Consider the following 13,175-nt stretch of genomic DNA (forward strand, 5'->3'; position numbering starts at 1 on the left):
TTTGCCATGGAACAACCATGGTCTTATCCGTCAATTCATCACACGTCACGATCTAACGTACTCAATCCTGCGTTTTCCTAATTTGCATTTCCACATTTATTCTTTCATTAACAAAATCTACACAATCCCACAACAAATTAGTATATAATAACACATTATAAACTTCAATCATTCACAAATAAACATCTAAATTCAACCATATGAACTTACCCGCTAATTTGTAGAAGATATTGAAATTTAGGGACTATTCATAACTTTTTCTTTTCCCCGTTCTTCTTTGGATTCTTGATCTATAATATAAAATATTTCTACTCATTAGCATTTATTTGATTTCTATTTCACTTCACAATTTATGCTGTTCAAATTTCGAAATTGCACTTTTACCCCAAAATTTACAATTTTCACAATTTAGTCCCTACTCAATTCACCCATCAATTGAACTAATTTTTCTCAATTAACACTTTATTTTATCATTATAAACTATTTCAAAACCTTTTATATTCTGAATTTCAACAGCAACATTCAATTCACAACTTTTTCACAATTAGGTCCTAAATATCATTTCCTATCAAAATCACTTAATAAAACCACCTTAATATGAAATTAGAACTTAAATTTCATAATAATTCATCATAAAATTCCCTTATCCATCCAGGGTAACTTCCAATTTCACCCATAAAATCAAAAACTAATGAATTCTACAAGTGGACCTAATTGTAAAAGTCATAAAAACATAAAAATTATCAAGAAAAAGCAAGAATTAGACTCACATGATGTAAAAATATGAAAACCAGCTTTCTCCAGACCTTCTATGGCGTTTTGGCTGAGAAAATATGAAGAAATGTCTAGATTTTCAATTACATCATTATTTAACTATTAACTTTTATCTATTTCCAATTTTGCCCTTGTTCACATTGTTTTCTTGCTTATTTCATACCCAAACCGTCCAGCCATTAACCTTTGGGTCTAATTGCTCTTTAAATCCATCTTTTTAAATACTTAAGCTATTTTCAATTTAATCCTTTTTAATTAATTAGCCATCCAAACGTTAAAATTTTCTAACGAAACTTTAATATTAACTCAATGACACTCCATAAATATTTATAAAAATATTTATAGCTCGATTTTCAACTTTGAGGTCTCGATACCTCATTTTTGACCCGTTTGACCTAATAAATTCTTTTAATTCACTAATTTCACCATTTCACAAATTCTTCTAAATTCTTACTTGACTCATAAATATTAAATTGCTATCTTGTTCAATCTTATTTGTCGAATTTAGTGATCTCAAATCACCATTTCCGACACCACTGAAAATTAGGCCGTTACAACCTCCCCCCTTTAAAAATTTCGTCCTCGAAATTTGTTACCTGAAAATAGATTTGGATATCGTGATCTCATTGACTCCTCTGTTTCCCAGTGTTGCCTCCTCCATACCATGTCGATGCCATAATACTTTAACCAATGGTACTCTTTTGTTCCGCAATTCCTTAACTTCACGAGCCAAAATCTTCACCGGTTCTTCGAATAAGTCATATCCGTTGAAGCTCAATTTCAAGATGGGGAATTACGTGTGAAGGATCGACCTATACCGCCTTAGCATAGACACATGAAACACATTATGAATCTTCTCAAGTTCCGGAGGTAAAGCCAAACGATAAGCCATAGGACCAACCCTTTCCACAATTTCATATGGCCCTATGAATCTCGGACTTAATTTTCCCTTTTTACCAAATCGTAACACCCTTTTCCATGGTGAAACTTTTAAAAATACTCGATCACCCATCGCATATTCTATGTCTCTTCGTTTTAAATCCGCATATGACTTCCGACGATCAGGCGACTTTTAGACTATCTCGAATAATCCGAACTTTCTCTTGGTTTCTCGAATCAAATCAACCCCAACTATTTTTGATTCACTCAATTCAGACCAACACAATGGAGTCTTGCATTTTCTACCATAAAGAGCCTCAAATGGTGTCATTTTTATACTAGATCGATAGCTATTGTTGTAAGCAAACTCAGCCAACGGTAAATACCTTTCCCAACTGTCACCAAACTCGAGTATACAACATCTTAACATATCTTCTAAAATTTGAATCACTCGCTCTGACTGTCCATCTGTTTGAGGATGAAATGTCAGACTAAAATTCAATCTGGTGCCTAAGGCTTCTTACAATTTATTCCAAAATCTTGAAGTAAACCTCGATCCGATGCCTCAAATGATAGATATTGGAACTCCATGTAGTCTCACAATCTCGACACATACAATTCGCTAACTTATTAAGTGAAAAATGCATTACGACCGGAATAAAGTGTGCTGACTTTGTCAATCTATCAACAATCACCCATATCGAATCTTTCTTTCTCGGAGTCACAGGCAATCCTGACACAAAATCCATTGAAATATGCTCCCACTTCCATTCAGGAATCATAATGGGTTGTAATAAACCCGTTGGCACTTGATGCTCGCTTTAACTTGTCGGCAAATCAAACATTTTGCAATAAATTCGAAATTTCTCTTTTCATACCAGCCACCAATATGTCTTTTTCAGATCACCATACATTTTTGTACTACCCTAAGAATAGAATACATACTATTATGTGCTTCAGAAAGAATATCATTCTTTAAATCAGAATTATTGGGAACACAAATCCTATTATGATAGCGCAATATACCTTCATCATCAATACTGAACTCTGAATCTAAATTATCCCGAACCATTTGCCGTTTCAAAGACCAATTTTGGATCTTCATTCTGCAGCTTCCGAATTTGTTGAAGAAACATTGGTTTTACCTTCAATTCTACTAATACAACACCTTCTTCATTAAGAGCCAAATGAGCATTCATTGCAGAAGTGCAAACAAGGATGACTTTCGACTCGGGCATCAAGAACTACATTAGCTTTCCACGGATGATAGTCAATAACCAAATCATAGTCTTTCAAAGAACTCTAACCACCGCCTCTGCCTTAAGTTCGGTTCCTTCGAGTCATTAAGTATTTCAAACTTTTGTGATCCGTATACATATAACACTTCTCACCATATAAATAGTGTCTCCAAATTTTTAAGGCAAAAACAATTGCAACTAACTCAATATCATGTGTAGGGTAATTCTTTTCATGTGGTTTTAATTGCCGTGAAGCATAAGCCACCACCTTTCCCGATCGCATTAACACACAACCCAAACCACTTAAAGATGCATCATCAGACACAACATACTGGTATACTGATTACGGTTGAGTTAAGACGGAGCTTCATTAACATTTTCTTTAATCGATCAAAGCTCTGCGACATTCATCGAGACCACATAAACTCAACATTCTTACGTAATAAACGAGTCATTGGTGAAGCAATCATGGAAAAATTCTTTACAAAACGGTGATAGTATTCGCCAATCCCGAAAAACTTCGTACTTGATTACATTCTTCGGTGTTTTCCAATTCACCATCTGAAACTTTACTTGGATCCACACGAATTCCTTGATTGATATAATATGACCCGTAAATCCAACCTCATGAAGCCAAAACTCACATTTACTAAATTTCGCATATAACCGTTTTCTCTCAACGTCGTAGTACAATTCTCAAGTCTTTGTGCATGTTCAGATTCTGTCTTTGAATAGACCAATATGTCATCAATAAATACCACCACAAATCTATCCAAATAAGACTGAAAAATTCGATTCATTAAATCCATAAATGCAGCGGGGCATTCGTTAAACCAAAAGGCATTACCAAAAATTCGTAGTGACCATACCGAGTTCGAAAAGCGCCTTTGGCACATCACACTCTTTAACCTTCAAATGATAATACCCGGATCTAAGGTCTATTTTTGAGAACACTGCAAAGACCTTTCAGGTTGATCAAACAAATCATCGATACGAGGTAATGGATATTTATTTTAATTGTTACCTTATTCAACTACCCGTAATCAATACACAATCGCAACGAACCATCTTTCTTTTCACAAATAAGACAGTGTGCCCCAAGGTGATGTACTCGATCCGATGAACCCTTTATCCAATAACTCTTGCAACTGTGTCTTCAACTCTTTAACTCACCGGTGCCATTCTATACGGTGTTATTGATATTGAGCTGTACCTAATTACATCAATTGTGAATTCAACCTCACGATCCGGGGTAAACCGGTAATTCCTCGAAACACATCAGTAAACTCATTAACAACTGACAATTGTTCCATCTTCAATTCAGAACCCCGAGTATCAAGAATATAAGCTAAAAATGCTTCATTACCTTTCCGAATCAATTTTCGAAACAGAAAGGTGAAATAATTCGACATCATTCTTTTATCCCCAAACTTAGTGAAACTATTTCCTTGTCGACATTTTAAATCAATCCGTTTTCTCTACAATTCACTATGGCATCGTGTTCAATCAACCAATCCATTCCAAGAATAACATCAAATTCTCGGAAGGTAACAACATTAAATCAGCAGAGAATTCACGACCTTGTATTTTCAAAGGACAATTCCGACATATTAAATTAACCAACACACTTTGCCCTAGTGGATTAGTGACTTGCAATTCAAGGTCGATGGACTCAACAATCATTTTCTTTTCGACACTAATGCGGTGCAAATATATGAATGTGTAGATCCGGGATCAATTAAAGCATATCTGAAATCATCAAAAGATAGAAATTACCAGCTATCACATCCGGGCGTGCTTCTTCCCTTGCGGGATAGCATATGTACGTCAGAGCACTCTTGTCTCGATCGAGTGCAGTATCTCGTTCCCGAATGAACAATCCCAAAGAAGACTACTTTGACCCGAACGTTTACCTTTACGAGGAGTATTTGCTTGCTTCTCCCTTGTTCTCTATCTTCTTTTAATAATTGAGGACAATCCGAATAAAATGATCAGTTCTACCACATTTATAGCAAGCTCCGCTCTTCCCCAACACTCACCAATATGAAATCTACCACAATTTTTACATCTAAGTCTCGAATATTTTGCACACTACTAGCACTAGTCTGCTGGTTTCTTAGTTACTCAGACATCTTGTTGAGTCGTTTTACTTTTATTCGATCGTTCGGGATTATAACAGTCGACCGAATCATTTCGAACTTTTTGGCGAAAAAGTCGAAGTTGGTCTAGAAAACTTCTTTTGTATACCTCTTTACCTCTTCTTTCTCTTTGCATCTTTCATTATACACTTCTTCCATCTTTTGAGCTCGATCGATGTAATCACAAATTCGAATCTCTGTACCTCCAATCATCATTCGATTTCATCATTAAGCCCTTCTTCAAATCTAATGCACATTTCTTCCTCTGTCGGTAGAACATCCCGAGCATATCTCTTGAGATACACAAATTCTCTTTCATATTCGCCACTGTTTTATTCCCTTGTCAAGATCAAGAAATTCTCTTCTTCTTATCTAAATATCTCTTTCCCACATACTTCTTCTTAAATTCGTTTTGGAAGAATTCCCAAGTAAGTTTATCTGCAGTACCATTGCCTCAATGGTTTCCCACCAATTATACGCTTCTTCTTTCAATAGCAAACCGCACATCCCAAATAGTCCTCAGGAGAACACTTCATCTGCTTAAAACTCTCTCCAAACTCTTTAACCAATACTCGCTTTAACCGGATCATCGTCGATCTCCTCGAAATTCTTCACTCCAAACTTTCTCGAGTTTTTCAATTGGTGTTCTTTGCTAGATTCATCTATTAAAGAAGGAGCAACCGGGATTGTAACTGGTGGTACAGTAGGGGGAGGAGGAGGTTGTTGTGCCTGACTTCTTCCTTGTATTGTTTCATGATACCACTGATTCATTAATCCGTAAATCATATTTTTAAGTTCTTCCTCTCTCATCAAAGAAATAGGGACATTACCACTTGTTCCCTGCTCAGAAGTCTGTATTCTACTATTAACTTCCTCTTCTTGACTAGCACCATCGGGTCTATCAGACATCTTTACAATCTATAACAAAAATTAGTAATTAGATCGGATCATTCACATCACACTATCACAGATTTATATGGCATGTATTTTTAAACATTTTACACATCAAATTCGTTCCGAGAATCGACTAAACCAAAGCTCTGATACCAATAAATGTAACGCCCCCTTTACCCGAGACCGTCGCCGGAGTCGAGCACGAGGCATTACTAAACTTATTTGAGCACTTAAACAAATTCAAACAATTTATATCACACTTTCCAGACAAGCTGTCCAACTGCGTTACAGATGCAAAAAAAATCATATCTCGAGTTACAAAACTCGAAATCTAAATCCGTAAATTTTCCCCAAATCTAGGCTCATATATCTACTTACTAATTTTTTCTAGAATTTTGGTTGGGTCAATTAGTACAGTTTATTAGTTGAAGTCTCCCTGTTTCGTGGTTTGGCTGCTCGACCCTGTTCACTACGAACCAAATTTCTCCATGTACAGAATTCAAATAACCAAGACGTTTATTTCTATTAAAATAGACTCAATAAGGAATCCATAAATATATAGTATGACTCCTAATTAATTTTTTATAATTTTAATGATTTTTACAAATCAGAACAGGGAGTTCAAAATCACTCTGACCTTGTCTCACAAAAATTCAAATATCTCCTGATATGAAAGCCTTTTGCTTACACCGTTTCTTTTATGTGAAACTAGATTCAATAAGATTTAATTTCATATTTTATTCAACCTATAATTATATTTTTATGATTTATGGTGAATTTTCAAACTCAGACTACTGCTACTAACCAAAAACTATTTTAGTACAAAATGTTGTTAACTAGTTTATAACATCTTTACTTCATTTCATTTAAACTCTATACATGCCATATAAATCTTCAAACATAAAATAAAAGCTACCGGAATTGATCTGGATAGTGTGCTTTGTTGTGTTGATCCGATCTACCCACTTCACTTCAAGTCAATCTACATAAAAATATTAAACACACACAAGTAAGCTTATTGAAGCTTAGTAAGTTCATGGGTTAAAAGTAATGCTTACCAAACATAATATTTCCAAACAATACCAAAACACTTACTAAAGTTTCCTGCGATTCACAACCATTGTTATAATAATTCACATAGTTGAGCTCAACAAGAATAACTACTCAATCTCTTCCATTTGGATCACTTCTCTTTATTTCTTATAATCAAATTAGGAAACGACTTTAAATTGAGTACGTCGTTGCTCAATGCCACGATTCACAACTCAGTATGGTTTTCCTCATTGAAATACCATACCTACATTTTTCAACTCGGTATGGGAAATGCCATACCTACATTTCTTAACTCAAGATGGATTTGATAATACCATACCTACATTTCCTGACTCATTATGGATAATACCATACCTACATTTCACAACTCAAGTATGGATGATACCATACCTACATTTCACACTTTGCCATGGAACAACCATGGTCTTATCCGTCAATTCATCACACGTCACGATCTGAACGTACTCAATCCTGCGTTTTCCTAATTTGCATTTCCACATTTATTCTTTCATTAACAAAATCTACACGATCCCACAACAAATTAGTATATAATAACACATTATAAACTTCAATCATTCACAAATAAACATCTAAATTCAACCATATGAACTTACCCGCTAATTTGTAGAAGATATTGAAATTTAGGGACTATTCGCAACTTTTTCTTTTCCCGTTCTTCTTTGGATTCTTGATCTATAATATAAAATATTTCTACTCATTAGCATTTATTTGATTTCTATTTCACTTCACAATTTATGCTGTTCAAATTTCGAAATTGCACTTTTACCCCAAAATTTACAATTTTCACAATTTAGTCCCTACTCAATTCACCCATCAATTGAACTAATTTTCTCAATTAACACTTTATTTTATCATTATAAACTATTTCAAAACCTTTTATATTCTGAATTTCAACAGCAACATTCAATTCACAACTTTTTCACAATTAGGTCCTAAATATCATTTCCTATCAAAATCACTTAATAAAACCACCTTAATATGAAATTAGAACTTAAATTTCATAATAATTCATCATAAAATTCCTTATCCATCCAGGGTAACTTCCAATTTCACCCATAAAATCAAAAACTAATGAATTCTACAAGTGGACCTAATTGTAAAAGTCATAAAAACATAAAAATTATCAAGAAAAAGCAAGAATTAGACTCACATGATGTAAAAATATGAAAAACCAGCTTTCTCCAGACCTTCTATGGCGTTTTGGCTGAGAAAATATGAAGAAATGTCTAGATTTTTCAATTACATCATTATTTAACTATTAACTTTTATCTATTTCCAATTTTGCCCCTTGTTCACATTGTTTTCTTGCTTATTTCATACCCAAACCGTCCAGCCATTAACCTTTGGGTCTAATTGCTCTTTAAATCCATCTTTTTAAATACTTACGCTATTTTCAATTTAATCCTTTTTAATTAATTAGCCATCCAAATGTTAAAATTTTCTAACGAAACTTTAATACTAACTCAATGACACTCCATAAATATTTATAAAAATATTTATAGCTCGATTTTCAACTTTGAGGTCTCGATACCTCATTTTTGACCCGTTTGACCTAATAAATTCTTTTAATTCACTAATTTCACCATTTCACAAATTCTTCTAAATTCTTACTTGACTCATAAATATTAAATTACTATCTTGTTCAATCTTATTTATCGAATTTAGTGATCTCAAATCACCATTTCCGACACCACTGAAAATTAGGCCGTTACACTTAACCCATTTCTTAAACCCAAAACCCGAATAGTATCAGCCAACCCCATGACCCATTTACAACATAAACCATTAACCCAAACCCTAAATGTTAATAGCCCAAATAATACCCAAAACCTAGAGGCCCAAATCCTTGACCCAAATGCTGACTTAGGGTTTCAGGTTTACGAAACCCTAACTCGCTTCGATCAAGAACCACCCCCTACTTGCCTCTGCTAAAGCTTGCAAAGACCTGCCACCGCCTCTCTGCCCCCATCACCTCTCAACTGCTCTCGCAAAGAGAAAAAGGGACAAGATGAAACTAATAGAGAATAAATTGTAAGGCTATAAAAGCCAGAATCAAAATGTTGTAAGGGAGGTCGGCCAAATTTCCAATCAATACAAACATAGTATTTCTAAAAACAAATAAAACAGGGACTCCAAAGCAAGAACAAAACAACAAATCGAAGGGCAAAACAAAAAAAACTAGATTCAAACACAAGGTGATTTTACTTAAAAAAGAAACCGAATCTTTCTTTTTTTTTTTCTCATCTACTACAAATCTATATATATATTACATAACAAATATATAAAAAATAAAAGGAAAAAATTTAATTTTTTTTACCTCTCCGGCCACCGTGCACGGTGGCTGGCGCCGGCGACGGAAGGTGGCCGATGATCTGCCGGTGACCCCCCTGGCTAGAATCCCTCTCTCATTTCTCCCCTCCCTCTCTTCTCCCCTCTCTCTTTTTCTTTTTTTTTCTTCTGCTGTTAATAATGAATTTTTTAAAAAAATTTTGGCTTTTATAGGGACCAAAATGCACCGTTTTGGTCCCCCCATTAAACAAAAACGACGTCGTGTTGGCCCCAGGTCGGGTCGACCCGACCCCTCCGAACAGAATCCGCGTGTTTTTAAAGCGGAAGGGCTAATTGCGCTTTTAACCTTTCCGCTTTTTTGGGGTTTTACAATCAAGTTTTTTTTATTTTCAATTTGGCCCCATAATTTTCAGCTTTTCAATTTGATCCCCCGTGTTGCGCTGCGTTTTGACCAAGGGGTTTATTATGCTTTTAGCCCCTTCAGGTTAGGCACGTTTTATAATTTCATCCTCTTCTTTTTATTTTTTTTCAAATCGGCCCCAATAGCTAGTTTTTCAATTCAATTTCGTCCTGTTTTTTACTTTTTCCTGTTATTCTACTTTAATTTTATTATTGTTATAGTTTTATTATTATTGTTATTATCATCATTATTATTTATTAGTGTATAGTTTATGTATATATGTATATATGTAGTAATGTTCTATTACTTTATTTTTATAATTTCATTATTATAGCAACTTTTGTATCTCAATATTACTATCTATATTATTATTATTTTACCACATTATTATATTATGGTTGTTATTAATATACTATTATTATATTTATTAATAATATTATTAGTACTAATGTATATTTTCACTTAATATTTATGTATGTGTCTACGTGTATGTATTTATGTATTGTACTAATAGTTTTCTTTTTATATTATTATCTCTAATATATGTATATATTGTATATGTTTAGATTATATAAATATTATTTCTTTACTATTCCATGTATATATTTTTATACCATATCGTGTATATATCTTCATTACTCCTATCATCATTATTAATATTAGCGTATGTTATCGAATGTATGTATATATGTATCTTTAATGGTGTGTTTCTATTTTTATTATATATGTATTGTAATACGATATGCATGTGTTTTAATTAATTGTATGTATTTACATACTATTTCATGTAGGTATTTTTATATAATCCTTATTATTGATACCAATGTTAGTACATATAATTTATTATACGATATATATTTTTATAGTATCATTTTCATATGTTATTATGTTTATTATTTCTTTTCTAAATTGTCACTCATGATCTTAATATTATTATAAGTTATTTGGCGTACACCTATCTTTTTATTGTTACTATTTTTACTATTATTATTAGTATATGTCTAGTGTATATGTTCATTTTAAATATATTATGTATATATATATATATATATATCTATATTAGGTACCTATATTTAGAATTATTATGTAAACATCTTTCATCTCTATGCACATACACCTTTCAATATATATATCACTATGAATATACTTTAACATTAATAGTTATGTATATTTTTCATCACTTCATGTATATTTGAATATTATAAGTAGTATATTTCCAACATTACTACTAATTATATATATATGTAAATATATATTATGTACATACTCTTAATGTCATTTTTTTTATATAGGTATATTCGTGGTGTTCTCATTATGTTCTCGTATTTGATACTATTGTTACATTTAATATCGTGTGCATTGTCTTTGTTTTTAATATTATTGTCGTATGTATTCTGTGCCTTGATGTATTTACAATTATTATCTTTCGTTTCCCGCCCATTTTTATACATTACCTCGTTGTTCATTATTTCAAAAGGTTTATTCGTGTTTTCATTTATTTCAATAAGCAAGAAAACGTACCGATTTAAACACCATGTCATCGATTTCATCGCTATGTTGGGTGAATATCAAATGACTCGGGTTAAAACGGTATATCCTTCTCAAAAACATAAAAATTAAAATTTCTCGTCTTTTCAATTGGATTACGATTAAACCTTTCATTGAACTCGTATTTTTGAAAATCAAGACAACTCGTGTTTATAAAATACCAATTTTGGGCGTCGCGAGGGTGCTAATACCTTCCTCGCGCGTAACCGACTCCCGAACCCTAATTTTATCTGGCTTTTAATGTAGACCTAAACTCGGCCTTCTTTTTGTTTTAAAAATTAATTTATTAGGTGTCAGATCGTACCTATAAAAAGGATCGGTGTGACTCCCATTTTATTTCAAAATCAAACACCCTAATTAGCGACCAAGCTAAATTTTTATGTCGCTACAGCATGACGACTCCACTGGGGAGTCTTTTGAGAGTCGTGTCTGGAATTAAACTTGCGTTGTCAAAATTTTCAGAGTTCCTTGTTCAAAATGACATTTAGTCGTGATTTTCAAATTTTTGTTTTCAAAATGTCATGCATTCGCACTATGTTGTAAATATTTTTTCTAACTCGTCTTGTCCTTTTGTTTTTCAACTTTAAGTTTTATGGTTTTAGTTTAGTAGTTTTTTTAAAATAAAATGAAAGGTTTGTGAGTTTCTCCCCACACACCGTGCACGTGCATCTTTGCATAACATGAGCTCTATACCCAGGCTCCGTCCGTTTAAGTGAAAGTAAATGCTATGCCTTCGTGAGTTAACTCGTCCCTCCGCACAGGCTAGTGAATACTTTCGGGTTACATATAACTTATGCTTTTGTGAGTTAACTTGTCCCTCCGCATAGGCATAAGTAAATGTAATCCCTCGAATTGAACTCGTGAGCCTGTGATTGGCTATGACTGAGGCTTTGTACTAATCTTAGCAGATGACAGTATGGACAATTTGAGTACCTATCTAGAACCTAAACCGCATATAGTGAACCGTACGAGCCACCTAATTAGAGCCATGCCAAACCTCCGTCCGTTAATGGTCACCAAAATAAGTACATAGGAGACGCGCTTCTTACCTTTTATCTCTTTGACATTTGCACTTTTTATCTGAATTTACCGTAATTTATATTTGTTGTGGTTACTAACCAAGTTTGTTTGTTTTCATTCTTATTTTACATCATGCATTATAGGCATCATATTAGGAATGTGTTGACTAGAGATTTGGTTGCCAAAAAATAGGTTTCTAATGGAAGAGTTAATTATACAAACAACCAAGAAGAATGTCGTGGTTCGAGACTGGTTTTTAAAAACTTAGAAAGAAAAAGGGGATAGTCTAGTGGAGGGATGTATTGCCAATCTGCCCGAGCACGTAACTGTGAATGTTCGCCAGAATAACCTTGAAGATTTGGTTCGGGTTTGGAATCAGTGGGACTCGGACATTAGGGGTATCTTCACCGAGAGATATGGAGACATAGCCAATTTGATTGCCGTCAACATAGACGAACGTTTGATCCAAGCCATGGTCAGATTTTGGGATTCGGCTTACCACAATGTTTTACCTTCAATCAAGAAGATATGACTCCGACTATAGAGGAGTACGTTGCTTTGCTTCGTGTCAAAAATGGGCAATTCCATAAAGTATATGTGAAGGAGCCTAAGCTGATGACCTTCAAGAAGAAGTTAGTAAGATTGACAGACATGACTGACGCATGGGCCGAAAAACAGATAAAGAAGAAGAATGAAACCATTTGCATTCCATGGACTTCCTTACGAGATTTGGTTTTGAACCATCCCGACATGTTGAAAAGAGTAAATCTATTTGCTTTGGCTATTTACGGTTTGATCATCTTCCCGAAAGTCTTTAGACATATAGAAGTTGCGGTGGTGGATTTCTTCGAAAGACTAAAACAAGGAATCAACCCTGTCCCAACTATCTTGGCTGAGACCTTTAGATCCTTAAACAGTTGT

This window comes from Gossypium arboreum, chromosome 2, assembly GCF_025698485.1.
Source record: "Gossypium arboreum isolate Shixiya-1 chromosome 2, ASM2569848v2, whole genome shotgun sequence".
Lineage (NCBI taxonomy): Eukaryota > Viridiplantae > Streptophyta > Magnoliopsida > Malvales > Malvaceae > Gossypium > Gossypium arboreum.